This window comes from Eubalaena glacialis, chromosome 5 (genome assembly GCF_028564815.1).
Source record: "Eubalaena glacialis isolate mEubGla1 chromosome 5, mEubGla1.1.hap2.+ XY, whole genome shotgun sequence".
Lineage (NCBI taxonomy): Eukaryota > Metazoa > Chordata > Mammalia > Artiodactyla > Balaenidae > Eubalaena > Eubalaena glacialis.
Genome location: NC_083720.1, coordinates 3,030,711 through 3,054,218, shown reverse-complemented (window position 1 = coordinate 3,054,218; position 23,508 = coordinate 3,030,711).

Here is a 23,508-nt window from a genome sequence, read left to right as displayed (position 1 = left end):
TTTTTCCCACTTTTTAAAAAATTGTGGGAAAATATACACATAATGTAAAATTTAGCATTTTTATCACTTTTAAGTGTATAGTTCAATGGCATTAAAGGTCATTCACATTTTTTAATTGAATGAAAGATTCTTCACATTCCATAGTGTTTTCAAAAGTTTCGCACAGATGATTTCATATAATCCCACGATAACCCTTTTTCCTCCCCACCCCTAAGTTGCCCCTCCCCCTTCCTTCTCCCTATATATCTGTGAGTCCTCTATATCTGTGAGTCTGTTTCGTTTTCAAAAGATTTTTATTTTGTATTGGAGTATAGTTGATTTACAATGCTGCTTATTTTCTGTTATATTCACTAGTCCGTTGTATTTTTTAGATTCCACACACTGTGATATCACACAGTATTTGTCTTTCTTTAGATGTTTCACATTGTTGGGCGAACATCACCATCATTCATTTCCAGAACTTTCTTGTCTTCCCAAGCTGAAACTCTGCCCCCATGAGACAATAGCCCCCATTCTCCCTCTCCCCCAAGTCTCTGGCAACCTCTAGTCTAGCCTTCTTTTTCTGTGAATTTCATTACTCTAGGTGCCTCATATAAGTGGAATTGTCACCCGGGGGGCAACCCGAGGGTCCCTAACCCGCTCCTAAACTATCTCTATAAAACACAAGTACACCTGCCTTAGGCAAGGAGGCAAGGAAGCAAGGAAGCCCCTCATTTCTAATAAAAAACCCTCCCTCTGGGCAAATTTGCAGAAAACCGAAACTGGCTGTATCTTCTAGCTGTGCTTACACGGCAGGAACAAGTAACCACAAGAAACTCAAATATGCTGGCTGGGCTTCAAAATTGGGACAAAGGTGGCTCTACAGCTCATTAGCATCTCATTTTAATGCTAAAATTCCCCACCTGGTTGGTGGCTTGTTGGTACCACACTTCTGACCCAGACCCTGAAGGATCATAAAGGGGCAGGAAAGGGGCTCAACCCCTGTTCCCGGAAATCACCACCCGTTTCCGTGAACCTCCGTGGCAACAATCTAGGCCCCTTACCACTCCGTCAGCCCCTTCTATAAAAAGATGGTCCTTGCCTACACTCGGGGAGAAGGTGCTTCCAGAACACGAGCTCCCCCTTCTCCATTCCTTGGTCAGTGGATAAAGTTTCTGTCTGCTGCTACAAATTGTCACTTTGCCTTCTGGCTGGGGGCAATCCCCGGGCAGGGAAGAACTGAAGGAAAGGTCGGTGACAGAATCACACAGGATCTGTGCTCCTGAGTCTGGCCGATTTCACCCGGCATCACTGTGTACAGCAGGGGCTTCGGCCAGTTACTGCCTGTTTCCTGCCCTTTACTCTACATTCTGGGACTGGGGAAATAACTGTCGGGTATGTGCACAGGCCCACTGGACACTCTGTGAGAAGAACTGGACTGACTCCAGCTAGCCCCTGACCTCCCTACATCCCCACTCAGACCTGGGGACCATGGTGGCCTTTGGGGTCCCTGGGGATCCACATCAGTTCACAGTCATTGTCTAGCAACCCCTAGAAGGCAGATGTGATGGTTCATTGTATGTGTTAACTTGACCGGGCCACGGGGTCAACAGGATTCTGGGTGTGTCTGCGAGGGGGTTTCTGGATGCGCTTAGCATTTGTATCAGGAGACTGAGCAAAGCAGACTGCCCTCCCCAGTGTGGGTGGGCCTCCTCCCATCAGTTGACGGTCTGGTGAGAACAAAAAAGGCTGAGTGAGAAGGGCCTTCACCTGCCTGACTACAGAGCGGGGACATCCATCTCCCGCCTGGTGACTGGAGCCACCACCTTCGGTGCTCCTGGTTTTCAGCCTCCAAAATCGTGTGAGCCAACTCCTGGTAACAAATCTCTGCATATCTCCATCCTAGTGGCTCTGTTTCTCTGCTGAACCTAGACTAATACAGCCGGGTATGTTCTCTCCAGCGCATGTCCCCTTGGACCGCCTCAGGTCGCCTCTGGGGGAGGAATGGGAGGGAACACAGTAAATGCCGGGCCACGCCACAGCCTAATGGCTTCGCTCACCAGACCTGGAGCTTTCCCACTTACAGGTGGACAAGTATTTATTTGGGGGTGACCCCAAGAAGTAGGTTGTGGGCGTGAAGAAGTGAGACAGAGAAGGGAGGAAAGCTAAGAAAGCTTGGTGGATGGGGGAGTTACCCCTGTAGACAGCCTGGACTCAGCCCTGCCGGGGGACCTTGGAGACATGGCACAGAGAACACCCCAGGGCGTATCGAGTCACCAGTTCCTCCCCATCACTGATCGCAGGTGGGTCCTGGGGGAATGAACTCCTTGGCGTTTCTGCCCTACAAGTGGCCTGAGTTTGCTCCCAAGGCCAGCGAGAGGCCATAGGGAGAAGGCGCAGTTGTTTGGGGCAGAAAGCGGTAGGCATTTCTGGAAACTGTCCCCCAAAGGAAACTGAGGCCTCTGGGGTGGGCGGAGGAGACGAAGGGACAGACAGACAGTTGGTGTCATCAGCATGAAAAGGGTGATGGGTTTCTCATACCAGATTTCCGCCTTTTGCTAGGGAAACAGCTGCTTCTGAAGCTTATGAGTAACTATCCCCTTTAAAGCGTCCCCCATTCTCTCATTTAGCTCTGCTGGTTGGCATGGGTAGGGGGTGGGAGTGGATATGGGGACTTCTGCCCCAAGGACAGTTCCCAAAACGACTCTTTTTTTTAATATATAAATTTATTCATTTTTATTTGTTTTTGGCTGCATTGGGTCTTTGTTGCTGTGCGCGGGCTTCTCATTGCCGTGGCTTCTCTTGTGGCGGAGCACGGGCTCTAGAGCGCAGGCTCAGTAGTTGTGGCGCACGGGCTTAGTTGCTCCGCGGCATGTGGGATCCTCCCAGACCAGGGCTCGAACCCGTGTCCCCTGCATTGGCCGGCGGATTCTTAACCACTGCGCCACTAGGGAAGCCCCTAAAATGACTCTTATGGAGACCTCTTCCTCTAATGCAAAACGTTACGGCCGTGCAATCCCTAATCAGAGTGGTCATCTCTGACCAGTGCGAGGGGCTTTGAAGAACTTAACCAACAAATTCACCCAGGAGAAAAAAAAAATGAATGCTTCCCTTAATGAACGGCTGTCTGAGAGCCAAGGGCCGGTACGCCTGTGTCATTAACGACAATCAGACTGTTATTCGTTTGTATTCTGCCTCTTAAAGGAAAATCTATACGTGCAGAGCCCATGAGGGAACAGTTCTGTGCTTGTTTGCTTCCCAAATCTCTCTGCATTATTCAGGAGACTAATGAATTTGTCTTGTCCAGCGGCCTTATTGTCTGGACACATTTCGGAAATAGAGAGTAAGTCCTGCAGATGAAAATAGCTGCACGTAATTCCGCAGTCTCCCAAAGCGGTGATTTCAGGGCTTGGGTCTGGGGTGTGTGGAGACATCGCGTGGACATTTGGGTACCTCTCACAATGAGAAACGTGCAGGGAAATTCTGCCTGAAGTGTAATTCTAGAAACATCTAGAAGATTTTGTGGTGCTTCCTAGGGAAGAAATATCACTTGCAGAACCACAGAAAATCAGGGGTCATGAGCCTGATGGTGTCCCAAACACCACCCAGGCTCTGGAAGACCTCTGCTTGGCCAATCACCCATCCGACAGGCATCACTGTGCGGGCCCTGGGCTGAACTCGGGCACACAGATGGCAGCCGAGCACAGGGCACTCACCACCCAGTGTTCCCTGAGCGTCAGGCAGAAGCCAGCATCTCTGAGACTTCCAGAAGTCTCCCAGAGCAGGTCAAGGTGCAGGAACCACCACCACGCAGGGCCATCCTCAGCCTCGGGGCAGCTCGCCTTTACACCCTGCTGTGGCCTGGAAGAGGTCCAGGATACGGGCCCAAAGGCCTGAGTCCAAACCCCACACCCATCACTTGCTAGCGGCGGGGTCCAGTAATACAGATGTTATGGGCTGAATTGTGTACCCCTGAAATGTACATGTCGGAACCCTAACCCCCAAGACCTCAGGACGTGACTATATTTGGAGAGAGGGTCTTTAAAGAGGGGATTAAGGTAAAATGAGGTCATTAGGGTGGGCCCAATACAATAGGACACCCGTCCTTGTAAGAGGAGATTAAGACACAGACGTAATACCCTGTGAGGACGCGGAGAAGACGGCTGCCTGCCGCCGAGGAGAGAGGCCTCAGGAGGAACTAAGCTGCCCTCATCTTATCTCAGACCCCCAGCCTCCAGGACCGTGGAAGATCAATCCTGTCGTTTAAGCCCCCAGCCTGTGGAAGTTTGTTATGGGGCCCGAGCTAGCACAGCGGGCACTTGAAGCCCAGCCTGGGGTCTCACAGAGCCGCCTGCGAGCCCAGGCAGGCAGCGGACACACATTCTGATGTGTCCAGAGGCTGCTCGGAGGTCGCTCTCTTGGACGTGGTCCTCCAGCACCTTCTCTGCTGTCCTCCGTCTCCGTCGGAGCCCTTCGGGCCCATCTAGGCTGCGGTCCAAACCCAAGTGTCCTCCCTCTGACTGGCTTCACGCCCGGGCCCGGATGAGGCAGGGGCTCCAGGCTGGCGAGATGGCCGACACGCGCCTCCCCCGCCCAGCGCTGTGATTTCGCTCGGACAGTTAAGTGGAGCGCTCAGCCCCTAATTGCTGTGCTGGCGCTGGGGGCGGACAGTTAGGGCTCGGCTCATCAGGTGTGGGCCCAGAGAGGTCTCTGTGGGGCGGGACTCACACCGCCCGCCTGCCTGCCTGCCAGCCACGAGGGCTCCCCTGCGGTCTGGACTGCCAGGGAACGCTGGAATGCTCTGCAGAGCTGCCCCCTCCTCCTCCATCACTCCCGTGGCCCCAGCCCAGTGCCCCCGTGGTACAGACACCCGGCTGGTGTGAGTGGTGGGGCTCTTCTGTCCCAGCTGATATGGGGCTAAGTCCAGTTAGGTTTCTAAGGCGATTGCAGACGATCAACATCTTCATACAGAGGCCGGGCCCTGACCCTGGAGAGAACAGAAGCCATGAGGCATCGTTCACCTGATTTTAACCCCCAAACGTGTGGTCTCTAACGCAGACCTCCAGACAGCATCGCCTTCACCCACCTTCTTGCTAATCACAATTAACATCTTAGCACCACTACGGTCCCCTTTGATAGGCTGATGAAAATAATGTGTATGTTCTAAAGTGTTATTGAGATACTCAGATAAGGAGCTTCCTAATTGTGTCCTTCAGTATCTGCTGTTATATCAAAACAGTCGAAATTACACATGTCTTTGATCGTGTCTGGTGTGTCCAATGTTGGCTGATAAAACACAGCAGCGGGCTGACACGATATCGGGCAACATTTCAACATCTGCCCCCAATACTGAATTTAGGAATTGAACTTATCCCTGGTTTTCGAGGTCTTCAATGACCCCTTATCACAGCCTCCAGCCTTCAAAAATTGTTTTAGAGCTAAACAAATTAAATAGTTTTATAAAAGCAATTTAAAAAATTTCGACACATACGAGGAGGGAGGAAGAAAAGAAAGAAGTGGGAGAAAGTTGCCCTATAGAAAGACGGGGCAGGCGGAGGAGGCCAGGAAGCCCAGAACGAGCTGGGGGAGGGACAGCAGCAGAAAAAAGGAGGGGGAAGCCCAGAGCAGGCATCCCAGAGGTGGGGACAGCGCACACCTCACACTCAGATCTGTTCTCTAAGGGGGACCCCACCGGCCGAGACTTGAGCTGGATCTGCTATGGGCACAGCACGAGCAGGGCAGGCTGCCCGGGCAGGGACCAAAGCGCCAACGGCAGGTGAGGGCGGGAAGGCTGCGGTGGCAGAGCTGAGCGCCGGCTGGGTCTCCTGGGCCGTGGAGGGAGAGATGCTACACGCATCGAATGCCTAGTTGCAGGGACAGGTGCCTGCAGGTGCATCCTGGGCTGTGGAAACGGGGGGGACCTTGGTGGTGTTTCTGTCTGACACACACATCTTTCAACTGCACTGCACCCTCTGTACCAGCAGGGTCCAGGGCGCACCTAGGGCCTCGGTCCAGGTCTGCACACGGCCCGGCTGAGAGGCGGGCACTTGCCCTCGGGGCCACCCTGAGCTCTTGGAGGCCGGATGCTCCTTCACCCTTGCACCTCCACGGGGTGCTTGGATCGGTGTTGATCCAGGACCTGAGTGCTGGCCCCATGCTGGGCGCCTCACCGGCATTATCTCATGTGTCCGCACAGCCCCCCAGCCAGGAGGTACAGCCAAGCCCGCCCCGTGGGGAGGAGCCGCGGCTCGGGGGTCGAAGCTGCTGGACTGCAGGGCTTACAGGAGCAGAGACGGGCCTGTAATCAGGTGTTGCCTCGGAAGCCAGGCCCTCCCTCCTGACATCTCACGCACGCCTGCCGCCCAGTCTACGCTGAATGAATGCATAGCTGAATGAGCAGCATGTTTCCGCGTGTGGCTGCAAAAAGCAGGTCTTATTTAATTAATGACTGGCTCTGTAATTGCCGTTTCAATGCACACCGTGTGCCGCCGTCTGCGATGGGCTTTCTAGACAATTTTGGCGCCAGTGGCCTAATGTGGAAGCGCCGTGTCTGCCGAGGGACCTAGTGCTTCATCCATCAAGCACCTCCTGCCCAGCGCGGTGGATCAATACCTGCTCCCACACCGAGGCGACTCCCCCTGCTTTCCGCGCTCACTGCGATTCTCTCCAGAGGTGCTGGCGTTTCCTCCACGCTGGGATCGCAGGAGGGGCAGCTTCCGTGGCCTGGTCAGAGGCTGCTCCCAGTCTCCTGGGAATTTCCACTCATGCTTCTGGACTCTGCTTCCCCTCGTTGGAATGTTAATGTGTCTCTACCGGGTGTTCACCTGTCCCCAAGCGTGAGCCTTGTCACCCCCATCAGCACTCTCCCACGACCTGTTCATGGATCTGCCTCCCCCACCAGATGCCTGGGCAGCTGCATCCTCTCAGGGTCCCCGGTGCACAGGACGGTACTCAGTGGACCTGAACCACCGAGCAAGAAAATGTGAGCTGGTGAAGCCACACGGGGGTCCGTCAGAGACCACCCTCCAGGAGATCGCAGCTGGGCAGGTAGGGAGACATCAAAGAGCTCACAACTGTCCTTGCCCCTGTTGCAGGTGGAATTGTGTCCCCAGGAAGATGTCTGGGCTCTGGTGCCTGTGCCCTTACTTGTTAGTTATTTAAAGTTGCCCCTGGTTTACTTATCTGTTAAACAGAGTGACACTCCTCATTCATTCCACAAATATTAATTGAGCATCTATTACATTCCTGGTCCTTATCAGGGCACAGTACTCAGCAATGAACAAAACAACTAAAAAGTCCTGCCCTGTGGAATTGTTGTTTACTGGGGGAGGCAGATGCAACACAAAGAAATGGGTACCATAAATATTCTATCAGATAGTGACAAACCATGGAGAAGAACAGGCAGGAGAGGGGGATGGGGAGTGAGAGGGGGAGTGAAAGCTTAGATGAAGTCATCGAGGAGGAATTCCTGAGAAGGTGGACTTATCCAGAGCAGCCCTGGAGAAGGGAAGGGTGCAGCCCTCACAGAGAAGCTTGTCCAATGTTTTCGTGAAGATTAAACAATGTAATTTTTTGAAAGAGTGGGTAAATCATGCAAATAAACGATCCCCCCTCAAAGTTGATGTAGTTTCCTTGTTTAAACCCATGACAGTTTCTGCAGTGGCAGTGGGGTGGGGACAGGGAGCCCGTGGCAGAACAAGGCACCCTGCGAGGACAACGTCGTCTGCTTATCAGAATGCCGCAGCAGCAACAGGGACCAGGAGTCTGGGAAGTGCTCAGAGGGTGAGCGAACCACACCTGGGGCCACTTTTCCTGGGGGGCATTTGCTCTTCTGGGCAAGAAACCAAGATATGGGCTTGTCCTGGGAAGAAAGATCTGCTGGGTTGGGTGCAGCTAAAGAACCCACCAGAGCTTTTGGTGGCTTGCAGAGCTGGAGTGATGAAATTGGAGGCTTTGGGGGTTTCAAAAACATGGACCATTTCCCTGTCAAGATTTTTGCCAGATTCAGAAGCTGCTGGGGAAATAGACAGAGAGGGTAAAAAGTTGGTCAAAACCTCTGGAAAGCAGAATAGAATTTTCCTCAGTCTTGTGGGCTAAAGAGACCAAGACCCACCAGAACAAGCTCTGTGAACACCACAAGCTCCCAGCTAGAGATCTGGAGGGCTGCAATGGGAGAACAGGGGGATCCAGAGGTAGGCAGTGCCTTCCCAAACCTGAAACCCAGGCCAACAGGCATCAGCTCCTAAGATGATCAGTCCCACACTTCTTCTGCCTGTCAGAGGAAACAAAGAATCCTCTCAGGTAGAAAATAAAGTCACCTGGAGCTGCTACAATTTTATATACAGTATCTTCCAATAGATGAAAAATTATTAGGATGCCAAGAGGCAGAGTCATATGCAAGAAAGCCAAGAGGAGCCAAACAGGCAATAGAAACAGATCCAGTGTTCATCCAAGTACTGGAGTAAGTGGGCAAGAACTTCTAAATAACTATAATTGACATATGTTTAAAACTAGTAAATTATGGAGTAAATTCTCTCCAACTGAGAATTAGAATATAAAAAACATCAAATAAAAAAAAACTAGAAATGAAAAAAATCTAAGATTAATAACTCAGGAGATGGATTTTACAGCTGGATAGACATAGCAGGAGGCAGTAAAGTATTCATGAAATGGAAGACAGGTCAATAGAGAATATAGAAATTATAGCACATAGAGAAAAAAATGAGAATGCATAAAAGAGCATGAAGAGCATGTGGGATCTATATACATTTCCAATATAGGTGGGATAGGAGCCCCAGAAGGAGAAGAGAGAGAGAAAATGGGACAGAGGAAAATTAGAAGAAATATTGACCTAGAATTTTCCAAAATAGCTTTAAGAAATAAACTCACAAATTCAAAAGGCTCTGTAAAGCCCAAGGAGGAGAGATTAAAAAAACAAGAACACACACACACAAAAAAAAACAACAAAAAAAACCAAGAACAAACAAGCAAAAATGACATCTGGGCATACCACAGAAAAACTGCTGAAAAAGACAAAGAGAAAATCTTCACAACATCCAGAGAGGAAAATAACACATTGCATGTATTACCTTTAGGAAAACAGTGATGAGAAAATAGACTGGCTTCCCAAGTAAAGAAGGAAAGCCAGAACACAATGGAATAGGCTCTTAAAACACTGAAAGAAGTTATCTGGACTCTATACCCACACAGAATATCCTTTAAAATGAGAGTGAAAGATATTTTTAGACAAACAAAAACTTGCTTTCTTTGTCACTGGCATACTTGCACTAAAGGAAATAATACAGAGGATAACGTAGACAAAAGGAAGATAACCTGGCAAAAGCACATGAGTGCAGAGAGGAAGGAACAGTAAAGAAAGGGCAGTCATGTTCATAAATGTACATGATTATCGACTGTTCAAAACAATAATAATGTGTTATGGGGTTTAAAATGTATGTATAAACAAAAGGCCAGAAATGATCATGTAAAAGATGGGAAGAATAAATGGAATTAAAGGGTTTTAAGGCTGTAACATCATCAAGTAGTGGCAAAAAAGAATCAATTCTATGAGACTGTAATGAGGGATTAATGTGTTTTAATTTCTAGGTTACAACTGACACTAAAGAGTTAATAGAGAGAAACGGGGTAATTTTTTAAAGGGATTAATTCAAAGAAGGCAAGAAAGGAAAGAAAAGGGAAGACAAATAGGAAACAAATAGTAAGTAGTTAGTTATAATCCAATGATATCAGTAATCACATTACATGTAAATGGACTAAATACTCTAAGTAAAAGTAGAAGATTGTCAAGCTGGATAAACCTTTCACAAACCACACATTTTGTATCAGACAAAGTTACTCCTCTTTAGCAGAGACCTCAAATTCCTGCCCATCATGGTTCTTATGGACCTGTCAAGTCTTGTTTGAGACACTACCCTCCTTGTACCTCATGCACCAGAAACACCAAAATGCTCATGCTATTCAAAATATCAGACCTCTGTGCCTTTACTCATGCTGTTCTCTTTGCCTAGAATATCCCCCTCCCAGACTGTCCCACCCTCACCCCAAATACACACACACGTACGCTCACACATTCTTTGCCTGGGTCATGACTTGAGGCCCAGATCAGGTGAAACCACATGCCACAAAACCTGTTGCCCTCTTCTTTCCTCCACTCCACACTTCTCATGGCCTTTACACTGTCAGCCACTGTCTGTTTACTCTTCCCACTGTAAGGAAGCCCATCAGGAGAAGGGACCACAAGTGTCCATTTATTGCAATTGGGCGCCAGGGCAGCATCGAGCAAGAAACAGGCAGCGGTACTCCCTGCTAAGAATAGTAATGATGATCAGGCTGCCATTGGTGGGCCCTTGACAGGTGCCAGACACTGTGCTACAGGCTTCTCATGCATTGTTATTCAGTCCCCACTGAACTCTAAGCTGTAGAAACTGTTATTACACCACTGTACAGATAAGGAAGCCAGGGCTTGCAGAAGTAAACAACCCCAGAACCGCTGGCTAGGAAGCACTCTGCAGCGGCTTACAGCTGTACTTAACAAGTGAAGGGGAGGGGGCATAAGGGAGGTCTAGGAGCTGGGGGAGCACAGGACAGGGGCACCCAGCCTAACCACAGGAGTCCCGGAGGGCTTCTCAAGGTGGCATTTAAGCTCAGACCCAGAGATGGAGGGGTAGGAGCTGGGGGATGAGGATGGAGAGCATTCCACGCAGTGGGGGTGACCTGTGTGTGGTCCCAGAATCGAGACAAAGTCCACGTCAGTCAAGCTGCCGAAAGACTTACGTGGTGGAGTCTCAGAGTGAGGAGGGCACGGTGAGAGTGGTGTCCAGCGGGGAAGGTGTCGTTAATGTCCTCATCCTTCGAGTGCCTGGCACACTGTTGGTGCTCAGTGAATTATCTTGAGACCAACTTGAACTCGCCAGTGACCCAGCCACTGAAAGATAAACGCTGCTTGGATCCAGGAATCCAAGCTCATTTCGGGCCCTTGGAGTTTTACAGCAGAGCCTGGTCCTAGGTGGGGGGGGGGGGGGGGGGGCGGGGCCAGGTCCTCCGAGTGCACTGGACACTCACCTCTTCCTGCAATCCTCTCTCCGCCCTCTGAGGCCAGGGTATCACAGATGAAGGCACTGGGGCTCAGAGCAGCCCAGACCTCCCTCACACGCTGCCTGGACCTGCTGGCCCAGCTACACGGCTTCCTGCTTCCCACCCCAGCCTGCTTCTGTGCCTCAGTTTCCCTGGCTGTGGGGCAAGGAGGTGGGACCATCCAGCTCTAATGGTCCCCGATGTTCCCTGGGCCCCTTGCGATCTACAAGGACCAGTGCCCTACATCCTTTATGTAGAGCTTTGCCACGAGACCATTTTGTCTTTTCCGAGGCTGTCATCCCCTCCCTGAGCAAACACTCTGCGCTCCCCTGAGCCATTTCTCCCCTCCTCCCAAGTCACAGTATCGATATTCACACAGAACTGGCTCCCATCCCCCACCTGCATCACCAGGTGTGCAGAAACCAGAGTTAATTCCTGAGCAGTTAAGCCCATTAACAAGCAGTGATTCACAGCCTTCAACCAGGAGGCCGTCGTCATTACAGAGTGTTAACCAGGGCAAAGCAGTGCCTCCTTAATCCTCTGCATGGCGTGTTGGCTGCTGCAGGGACACCCGGACACCAGCAACTTCAAAAATGCCCTGGAAGTTAACTGCCGCCCTACCCCTCCGCAGCACCCCGTGTCCACCCACCACCGTCCCACACCCCCCAGGTACCGATGGACCTGGAAGCTTGGCGCTCAGAAGGTCTTGGCGGGGCAGATGTACCTTGCCAGCCCTTGCGGTGTCCCCCCCTCCAACGTTCAGCGGATGTCAACCGCCCGCTGCTGATTGGGAGCGATTGTTTTCAGCATGGAGTCAGCCAGGAATGGATTTATCAAACTGTTAACTGTGCTGATCGCAAATCACTTTAATGATGTGTTAACATTTAATTAGATCGCTACCGAATGCTTCAGATTACTCACAGTGCCTGCGAACCTGACCATCAGAGCAAAAACAGTCACGGGAAGTGGGACTTCTGCCCCTGGCCTAGGCTGGACGCAGGGTCCTGGGCTCAGCAAGGAACTCCTTTGCCAGGTGAATTCCTGAGCATCTGTTTTCAGCCTCTGGTGAGCCCATCACGTTCCAAGGGCAGCTGTTGTTGAAATCCTGCACCTCCTAAAAAAGAGAAGTCTGCTGTCTTTTTCCTGGCAAATCGGAATCGTGTGTCCGCTGTCTGCAAGGCACAGAGTCTGATGCCATGAGGAACACAGAAAGGAGAGGACATAGACCCCAGCTTCCCCCGTGGCCGCCTGGAAAAGACAGCGTGCAGATCAGAAGAAACACACTCCTAGTCACACATGCGTGCCCAGCCCGTGCTGAGCGTACCACAGCCCTCACCCCTGTTGCCTTGTATCTGCACTTTACAAACAGGGAAGTCGAGGTTCAGAGAAACGGTCCCTTCATCTGCATGAGAGATATAGTCGTGCACGAGGGCAGGAGGGGAAAGTTCATGGGTGAAGGCCGCTGGGACCAGCAGAGGCCAGGGCACAGAGAACCTGCGACACTGAGCAAAGGAGTTCGGGCTTCGCGCAGCAGGGACCACGGAGGGCTCTGGGGCAGGGGCCCGGATTTGAAGATAGTAAGCAATAAAAGATCCATTAAGCTTAATAATTTGGAAATAGGAAATCCAGGTGTGAGCCCCGTGCACCCGTGTGTTTGAGGCCATGGGGAGCCAGCCTGAGTGCTGACCGAGAGCAGCAAGCTTCTCGCTGATTCGTGCGTCCGGATCCTGCGAGGATGGCAGGACGCCCACGAGAGCCTCTCCCTCCACCTCAGACACACACAGACAAGTGCGTGTGCGCGTGCACGCACACCTGTGCACATCCACGCATGCGGCGGACACACGTGCATCCACACTCACACACACGGTGCCCAGCCACGCACACACAGCTGCACGCAGCGTCAGCCCTCATACGGCTCACGCGACCACGCACGCGCCCCAGCCGCCCTCCACGTTCCCATCCCCACACATGGAGAAGCCGGGGAGGCCCATCGGCCCCGCTGCCCCTCCCCCTGGGCACTACTTGGGCAAATGCCCATTTTCAAAGGCCGTGCCGATGGCCCCACTGCTCTGCTCCCACAGGGGCCGTGGCCCAGCACCTCCGCTGAGGGGCCCGGGCAGCAGCTGTGCTGCCAACACCACCCCGGCTGTGCTCAGAGCCAGCCGCTGCCCCCGGAAACCCTCCATGACGTGACGCGACCAGACAGGCGCAAGGAACAGGCCCCGCGGTCATGCAAAATGCAGGAGAGGTTCCCGGCCCGGGCTCGCTGTCCAAACAGCGTGGCTGCCCCCGATCCGAAGCGGTTGAACCTGGGCCCAGCGTACCAGGGTCATCATTGTTCGGAGGAAGCAGGAGGCTGGGGCAGGTCCTGGGAGGGCACAGACTTTGTCGGAGGTGTGGGGAGGTGTGTGCAGTGGTGCCACGTGGCCTCCAGAGTCAGCCCGGCCCCCAGCCCAGATGGAAGCTTCCAGATGAGTCAGCCCGTGGGAAGAGAACAGGCGTTTGTTCGTCGGGCCCCAAAGCCTCGGGCAGCCTGGGGGATGATTGACCTGCAGTGAAATCGTGCATCCTTAAGCTGGAGAGCCCCGGGCTGCCCGACAGATTCCACGTACGGGTCAGCTCCCCGAGACAGATTAGCACCGATGTGCCCCTCTGCCTGGCGGGGGCCGGAGGGCCCAGTGCCGCCCCGATGTGCTGCCACCTCCACGCGGCCTAAGACAAAGGGGAGAGTGGTAAAGGCCAGGCTCCAAACCCAGCTCGTCCTGGCCTAGCCCCTTTGGGCCAGCCCTAAACCTGGCTGGGGCTCTGTTTCCTGCCCTGGGGATGGGCATCAGGGTGGCATCTGCCTCCTGGGACTCAGCTGGGAGAAGGTGCTCATGAGGGTCAGGGCCGAGCCTCTGGGCTCTCGGCGGGGCTGCAGCACCTCCCCGGGCACCGCCACTGTTCAGGTCACCTGCAGGTGGCAAAGAAGCCTGTGTTGCCACAAGCCAAGTCCACGCCTGCTCAGAAAAGCTTAACAGCTCTGCTTGCTCCAGACCCTGACAAGTGCCCTGTGCTCCACACTTAGGACACAGGCCCTGGCCCCTTGTGCATAGCGCCGCTGTCCCTTGTTTGTTCCAAACCCTCTTGCACACACGTGGGAGCTGCCGGGCAGCTGGGGGACTCAGGGCCTCTCCACCACAAACAGAAGGTGTATCCAGGGATGGCACCAGTGGGCACTGGGCAGCCAGATGGTTGGGTCCTTTTTCTTTTTCTTATTTCTCTCGATGCTACCGGTTTGTAGTGAGTTTAACAGAGGACAACATTGTGGAGGGTGTGGAGCAATGGGAAGTCTCGTTCTCCGCTGGTGGGAGTGGAAACTGGTACAACCCTTCGGAAAACATTCCAGCATTAACTCCCAACACCGACAAGTCCCTACCCAGCACTTCTGCTCTGTTGTACAGCCCAGGGAGACCCGTCCAGGAGAGCATCAGGGGATGAGCACAGAAATGCTCAGGGCAGCACCACTCACAAGGGTCCCAAACTGGGAACAACCCAACAGTCCCTCACCTGGGGAATGTGCAGGACCACCTTCGTCCCCCGGGATGAGTCTTCACAGCGCATCGCCGAGGGAGGATGGCAAGTCGCCGCAGAATGTGATTCTTGTTATTCTCTTCCTTCCCTGAAACGTCATGTGTCAGAGTCTGAGGACATCGATGATCCCTGCATGTCACCTGTGGTGCCTTCCTGTAGGTGGAGGGTCCAGCCAGCAGCCTTGTAGGGGTTGGCTCTGTGACAAGCATTGGCCGATGCGATGTGAGCAGATGTGACATAGGCTGCGTCCAAGGGGGCGCTTTCAAGAACGACTGTGTATCTTCTCCTTTCTGAGATGCAGAGCGCCAAAACAAGCTAACGGAGCCTTAACCAAAGCCTGACAAACTGCAACTTCACAAACTTTCTCGGACCAGCTGGAGAATGGAAGTTGCAAAGCAACTGACGGTCCCCAGATCTAAGGAGAAATAGGCACCGGCAGGAAGATTCGACGTGAACACTTACATCTGCCTAAGATGGGGGCTTAATCAGAACCAGAGACAGGGTCCCGCTCTCGTCCACAGCCAGGTAACGGGCATCGAATTGCAAGTAACTGCGGGAGGCTTCTGGGGGGGTAGAATGTGCCCCTCGTTGAGGCTCGTTGCAAAGGAAGACCAAGAGTTGAGGTCGGAGCAGATATTGAGACAAAACCCTCTGGCAAAGCAGCCCCGCCCTCACCCTAAAACCAGGTCTCCAGAGGAATTTGAAGACTGTGGTGCCCTCAGGGTAACTATAGCAACAAGAAACCTCCATCCCAGCCCAATTCTTAACCGATTAGCTCAAACCCTCCACATTACAGGCCTATTAGAAGGAAAGGTGTGCTCATTTCCAGGCACAAAAACTGCTTTCCTCTCCTATTTGCTTTCAGCAAAAAACTATGAAATGTATCAAAAGGCAAAAAAACACGACAGACTCCTGGAATCCTGCATCTACCTCTGCCTCTGCCCCAGCCTGGAGCTGGTGACGATGACCCAGCAACCCAGAAAGTCAAGTGCTTTGTCCAACCAAGCAGCCCACTGGGGAAGAATCAGGACTCATGGCTTTGCCCTAGTGCTCTTCCTGTGTTTTCATTTTTGTTTTTGGTGCAGCACTTGCACTTCAATAGCAAAAAGGAGCTGAGCAAACTTCAAATTCGTGACATTTTTTCATTCGTGTCGAAGAGCTGAGGTTGCAGGGCCAACCAACTGTCTCAAACTCCAAGGCAAGATCGTGCCTGTAGGTAGAGACAGGACGTGGGCGTGGGTTCCCCTGGGGGCGATGCAGTGGACATTGGTGAGAAGAGGTCGGCAGGGCTAGAAGACACCCTGGGAAGGTGAGCTCAGGCTGGCAGCACCCTGTGAAACCCCGGGGGCTGAGAACTTGGAGGAGCCCCATTCTCTACACGCTCTTTCTTGCGAACCCCACCAGGCACTCAAAGAAAAGTCTGGAAGAAGCCCAAAGACAAGTCCACTGTGGTGGTGTGGCCCTGGGGGAGGGGAAGAGCAGCTGCGTGGGAGGGGCAAGAAACACCACTTGGGTCCTTCACGGAACAAAACCTCAATCTGGGCAGGGCATCAGGGAAGTTGGGGAAGGGGAGCCTTCTCCGGGGGAAGGGCAGGACTAAGGGCTGAGCCCCCAAGTACAGCTGAGAGACGAGCAGAGAGGACCCCAACCCCAAGAACCAGGAGCACATGCAGCCCTAAGACCAAGGCTGAATCAGAAGGGCAGTGACCACACGCTCCCCAGCTCCTGCCACTATGCTAACCAGGTGCGAAACCCAAGGAAGAGTAAGCTGGGAGAAGGACAGGAAAGGAAAAGAGGATGGAGGACCTCTTGGAAGCAAAATGCAAAAGGAAAACCCAAAACTCAGAGTGGGACGGGCATGGCTAAACACAACTGTCTATACCACCATCTGAAGCAGAATAATCCCAACAATGACGCCTCTCAAACCCAGCCCAGCCCCTAACTAGAGCAACGTAAAGCCCCACATGAAAGGTCTAGCGGAAAGAAGGTGGCCTCTGCAGGGTGTATGGCTTCTCACAAAAAAATTCTGAGGCATATGAAGTGACAAGAAAAAAAGACACGTTCAAAAGAGATAAAGCAAACCTCAGAACCAGACTCTGATATGGTGCCCACGTGAGGACTATTTGACCAGGAATCTAAAATACCCATGATTAATGTGATGGGGACCTTGTGCATGATCAGATGGTCATTTCAGCAGAGAGATGGAAACTCTGAGAAAGAATCCAATGGACATGTTAAAAATGAAAACACAGAGACAGGGAGGAAGAATGTCTTCCGTGGGTGGTTCAGTAGGATCAGTAGGAACTACACAGCTGAGGAAAGAGCCACCAAATGTGAAGATAAATCAAAAAACTAGCCGAGAAAGGAAAAAGAGAAAAAAGAACAAAAATAAAACTGATAGAACAGAAATGAGTGGCAGGACAATATCAAACATTCTGACACATACGTAACTGGAATCCCAGAAGGAGAGGAGAGAGAATGAGCAGAAGAGATGTTAAAAGAAATGATGAATGGCAGACACCAACACACAGATCCAAGAAGCTCAGAGAGGGCAGGGAGGTGGGGGAGGGAGATGAACAGGCAGAGCACAGACGATTTTTAGGGCACTGAAGATACTCTGTATGATATTATAGTGAGGGATGTATGTCATTATACATGTGTCCAAACCCATAGAATTACAACAGCCAGAGTAAACCCTAAGGTAAACCGTGGACTCTAGGTGGTCGTGACATGTCAATGTAGGTTCATCCTTGGTAAACAACGTATCATTCTGATGAGTGATGTTGATTATGCAGGAGGCCATGCCTGTGCGGGGGGCAGGTAGTACAGGGAAATCTCTGTTTTTACCTCTCAATTTTGTTGTAAACCTAAAACTGTTCTTAAAAAATAAAATTAAAAAAAAGAAAAAAGAAGCTCAGAGAACACCAACCAGCATAAATACGAAAACCAAACCAAACAGACACAAAACCACACCCTGGCAAATTCTACTATGCCAAAGACAAAGAGAAAATAAAAAAGCCAGCAGAGGGGGAAAAAAGAAGACTAAAGATACAGTTTTCAGCAGAGTTCTTATAAAAACGACGCAAGACAGAAAACAACGGAGGGAGTCTTTAAAGTGTCGAAAGGAAGAAAAACTGTCAACCCCGAGAAAATATCTTCACCGAAATGAAAAAGAAATAATGACTTTCTCAAATAAACAAAAATTGGGGGAATGCATTTCAAGGAGATCAACTGCAAAAGAAGTGCTGAAGTTCTTCCGGTGGGAGTACAGAATGTTAGAGAAGATCCTTCTGTTTAGATCTACTATGTCTGTGATCAGGACTTGCCAATTCTTCATTCTAAACATGTTCTAAAATTGCTCTTTATTAGTGCAAGTGTTAGGAATATACCCTTATAGCATTAGATGGAAACAGATTATTCATTACATTGTAAATCTCTGTTTACTATGTCCCAGTTCTGTCCTGCTGCCTAGAGGATATAAACAAAACATATTGCTCTAGAAGGTGGTGTCACTCTGTTTTCCCCCTAAAGCATTCAGTTTGTTAATACCTACATTTTTAAACTGTTGAAACTGGCCTAAGTATGGAGTAAATACCATTAGTGGCTCAGACCCAAGGAGATGTTTTCTAAAATCAGTTTTCGTTACATTACATCCTACTTCCGTTACTGGATCTGGTATCTCCTAAAATGTAAGACACCAGTTACTATTAATGATAAATCATCTGCTCATTATAAATGTGAAGTTTGACAAATAAGTAATACATGCTATACTTATTCAAGTGTCTATTGCTTAATTGTTAATTGTAAGCAGATTATTGAATGCCTACTCTATTTTCTGTAGTTTACTACACAATAACTCTTTGAGTAAGTTGAAGTTTAATTGTGCAACAAATTTATATTAGAATACAATTTAAAGTGTTTTTCTCTATAGACTTCTTTGACTGGGGAAGCAAAGGGCAATGTTGATTAGTACATTCTGTCTTGTACTGGCTATGTTTCTATAAGATAGCGTGCCCTACAAGCTAGAAGACTTTATTCTTTGCTCCTATTTATGGGTTCTGTCTTTGTGGGTTTTTTTTGAGCACATGCATACAATAAAATGTTCCTTGTTGATTAAAAAAAAGAAGTTCTTCAGGTGGAAAAATCCTGATATTAGACTGAAATTTAGAAATGAGGGTGCTGGACATGGAATCAATGAAGATGAAATTAAACTCATTTTTTTCCTATTTTCTAATTGCTCTAAAGGTAAACTGTCTAAAGCACAGAGTGTAGCAATATGTTTATGACATATATAAAAGTACAGACATAACAACAAAAAATGAGGAGAAACTGGAAATATACTGTTCTAAGGTCCTTACGCTACATGTGAAATAGTACAGTATTATTTGAAGGTAAACTCTGATTTATTAAAGATATATATTTAAACTAAAGGGCAATCACTGAAAGTTTTTTAAGGAGGTATAAATAATAAATCTATAGAGAAGATAAGATGGAATCATTAAAAAATGCCCAGTTAGAAAAGGCTAAAACACAGGAAAAAGAAAAAAATAAATGGAACAAATAGAAAAAGACTAGTAATATGGTAGATTTTAATCAAACCATATCAGTAATCACATTAAGTGTGCATGATCTAAACATACAAGGTAAAAGGCAGATTGTGAGATGTGATTTTTTAAAATTGAGAACCAATTAAATATTGTCTATAGGAAACCTACTTTAAATATAAAGATATAAACAGGTTACAAAAAAGTAAATGATGAAAACAGATAAATCATATAAACACTAAGCAAAAGAAAGCTGGACAACTATGTTAATATCAGACAAGTAGAGTTTAGACAAAGTAATGTTATCAAAGATAAAGAGGGACATTGCATAATGATAAAGGTGGAACCCATAGCAATCCTAATGCATATGCACCTAACAACAGAGATTCAAAATACAAGAGCCCCAAACTCATGGAACTAAAGGGAGAAATAGACAAATCCACACCTGTAGTTGGAGATGTCAACTCTGTTTCAGTAATGGACAAAAAAAAAAAAAATAGAAAAAAACCCAGAAGCCCAGTAAGAATAAAGAGAACTGAACAGCTCTATTAGACCTGATTGATGCACAGAGAACCCTCCATACAGTAACAGAAAAATATATCTGGTTCATAAAACAAATCTCAGCAAATCCAAAAGAATAGAAATTGTTTGATCTTGAACCATGACAACATTAAACTAGAAATCCAAAACAGAAAAGTATCAGGAAAAAAAATAAGTATTTAGAAACTAAACAACACACTTGTGATAACCATAGGTAAAGAGTAAGTGTCAAGGGACATTTTATTTTATTTTATTTATTTATTTATTTTTAAATATTTATTTATTTATTTATTTATTTATTTATTTATTTATTTATTTATGGCCGTGTTGGGTCTTCGTTTCTGTGCGAGGGCTTTCTCCAGTTGCGGCAAGCGGGGGCCACTCTTCATCGTGGTGCGTGGGCCCCTCACCATCGCGGCCTCTTTTTGTTGTGGAGCACAGGCTCCTGACCTGCAGGCTCAGTAATTGTGGCTCACGGGCCCAGCTGCTCCGCAGCATGTGGGATCCTCCCAGACCAGGGCTCGAACCCGTGTCCCCTGCATTGGCAGGCAGACTCTCAACCACTGCGCCACCAGGGAAGCCCTCAAGGGACACTTTAAAATGAAAATGAAAATAAAACCTATCAACATTTGTGGAATGCAACTAAAGCAGTGCTTAAAGGAAATTTTAGAGTCTTAAACACTTACATTAGAAAAGACTAAAGGTCTGAAATCTAATAATGTAAGCTTTATTCACTTTTCTTTTCCTAGTTTCTTAAAGTGGAAGAAAGCTTACTTTCTTCCACTTTAAGAAACTAGGAAAAGAAAAGCAAAGTAAATTCAAAGCAAACAGAAAGAAGGAAATTATACTGATAAGAGAAGAAATCAATGAAATTTAAAACAGTAGGAAAAATCAAAACCAAAAACCAAGTTATTTTTAACGATCCATGAATCAATAAACCTCTAGCATGGATGCCCAAGCAATGAAAAGAGAAGACAAAAATTATCAATATCAGCAAGAAAAGAGTGGCTATTACTGTAGGGCACACAGACTTTGAAAGGTTGACAAGGGACCACTAACAACACCTCTATGACCATAAATCCCACTATTGAGATGAAATGACAAACTATGAGAACCCACCCAAGAGAAATAGATAATCTAAAGAATACTATGTCTATTGAAGAAAACAAATGTGATGTTTAAAAACTTACAAAAAAAAAAAAAGAAAACTTCGGCCCCAAATGGTTTCATTGGACAATTTTACCAAATGTTTAAAGAAAAAGTAATACAAATTCAACACTCTTTCCTAGTAAATAGGATAGGAGAAAACATTTCCCAATTCATTTTATGAGGTCAGCAATATCCCAATATCAAAGCAGACAAAGACAGCACAGGAAAAGAAAACTATAGACGAATATTTCTCATGAATGTAGGTGTGTAAACCCTCAATAAAATATTAGCAAATTGAGTCCAGCAATATATATATATATAAAAATCTCTCATGACCAAGTTTCATCCCAGAAATACAAAGATGGTTAAATTTTTTAATTAATGAATGTAATGTAGCATATCAATAGATTAAAGAACAAAAGTCATATTATTATCTCAATAAGTAAAAGAAAATCATCTGACAAAATTCAAAATCTATTTGTGATGAAAAAAAATTCTCAGCAAACTAGAAATAGTAGGAAGCTTCCTAACCTGAAAAAGAGCATTGATGGCTAATATCTACTTAATGGTGAAAGAATGACTGTTTCCCCCTAAGATCAGAAACCAGGCAAGGATGTCCTCTTTCAACACTCCCATTCAACATGTACTAAAAGTCCTAGCCAGTGCAATAAGGCAAGGGAAAGACATAAAAAGAATAAGAAAAGAAGAAATAAATCTCTCTCCATTCACAGATAACATGACTTCTATGTAGAATATCCCAAAGAATCTACACAAAAAGCTCTAGAACTAATAAGTGAATTTAGCAAGGTCATAAGATTCATGATCAACAAACAAAAATCACTTACATTTCTCTATATTAGCAAAGAAAAATTGGAATTAGAAATTAAAAACAAATGCACAAATAGCACTAAGAAATGAAATATTTAGGTATAAATTTTTAAAATGTGCGGTCTGCATGTGGAAGACTAAAAGCACTGATGAAAGAAATCAAACTACAAGTTGGAAAAGAACAAAGCTAGAAGACTCACACCACGTGATTTCAAAACTTGGTACAAAGTGACAGTAACCAAGATAGTGTGGTATGTCTTAGTGAAAGGCCAGACACACAGATCATTGGAACAGAATACAGAGTCTAAAAATAGACCCATGGAGATATAGTCAAATGATTTCTGACAAAGGTGCAAAAGCAATTAAATAGAAAAAGGACAATCTTTTCAACCAATGATGCTAGAAAAATTGTGCGTCCATGTGCAATTAATTAACTTTCAATCTTACACGTTATAGCAAAATCAACTCAGAATGAAACATTTTTTAAATATATAAAACTATAAACCTTCTAGAAGACATAGGAGAAAATCTGTATGACCTTGAATTTAGCAGTGTTCCTAGATAGGACACCAATAACATGATCCACAAAAGGAAAAGTTGATAAGTTGAACTCTATCAAAATGTAAACCATCTGCTCTGCAAAACAAAAACAAAAAACCAAAAAAACAACTGTTAAGAGAATGAAAAGACAAGGCACAGACTGGGAGAAAATATTTGCAAATCACATTTCTTACAAAGCACTATATTCAGAATATATATAATAAAACAAGAAGCTCTCAAAGGTCAACAATAAGAAAACAAATCGATGTTTTTTAAAAAGAGGAAAAGAATTAGACCAACAATCCACTGAGGAGGATATATACAGATGACAAACAAGCACATGGAAAAATGCAGGGAAAAAAGAAGGAGAAGAGCCTAGAGCATCTTGGGGTTCTAGGAATTAAGGGATCGCTTTAGGAGAGATGAGTACACGTTAAAAGACTATAGGAGCTCATCTGAGAAAGTGTACAGTGACCAAAACTAGAATACTTAAAACAACAAAATGGACACAGATAATATTGGATTAGAACACAAAGAATAAAATGAATACTTTTGAGTCCATACTGTAGAAAGAAAGGAAGGAAGGAAGAAAGAAAGAAAGCAAGAAAGAAAGAAAGGAAGAAGAAAAGAAAGGCATGCAACTCTTTCTTACAGAAGAATTTTGAATAACAAATGGAGAAGAAATAAGAAAAATAGACTATTACCATTAGAACACCAGAGTAATAATTACTGCAGGTAAAATCCATTGTTGATGCTAAAATTAGTAGGCAAAAGTTTCAGGAGAAACAGGATATTTGCATAACCTCAATGTATCTCTTCCAAAAATATTATAAATTACAAAGGAAAACCAGTAACTTTACAAAGAAGCCCAGCAGGCACCAGCCTGACTTAGTGACCAAGGTCAGGTGCTCCAGTGATGGGATATACGGTCAGTCCTGATACGACCGGCCGAGAAGGGCACACCTCCCCCTGTGGCATTCTTTCTGGTGATGCAGAACCTCAGTCACATCATGAGAAAACATCAGAAGAACCCATGCTCAGAAGCAGTCTGCAAAATAACTGGCCTGCACTCTCCGAGACTCCAGGTCATAAAAGACAAGGGAAGTTTGAGAAGCCATGACAGATGGGAAGAAGCTAAGGACACAGGAAAGCTAAATCCAATTGGAATCATAGACTAGATTCTGGAACCGAATAAGAACTTTAGTGGATCATATGGTAGTTCTATTTTTAGTTTTTTAAGGAACCTCCATACTGTTCTCCA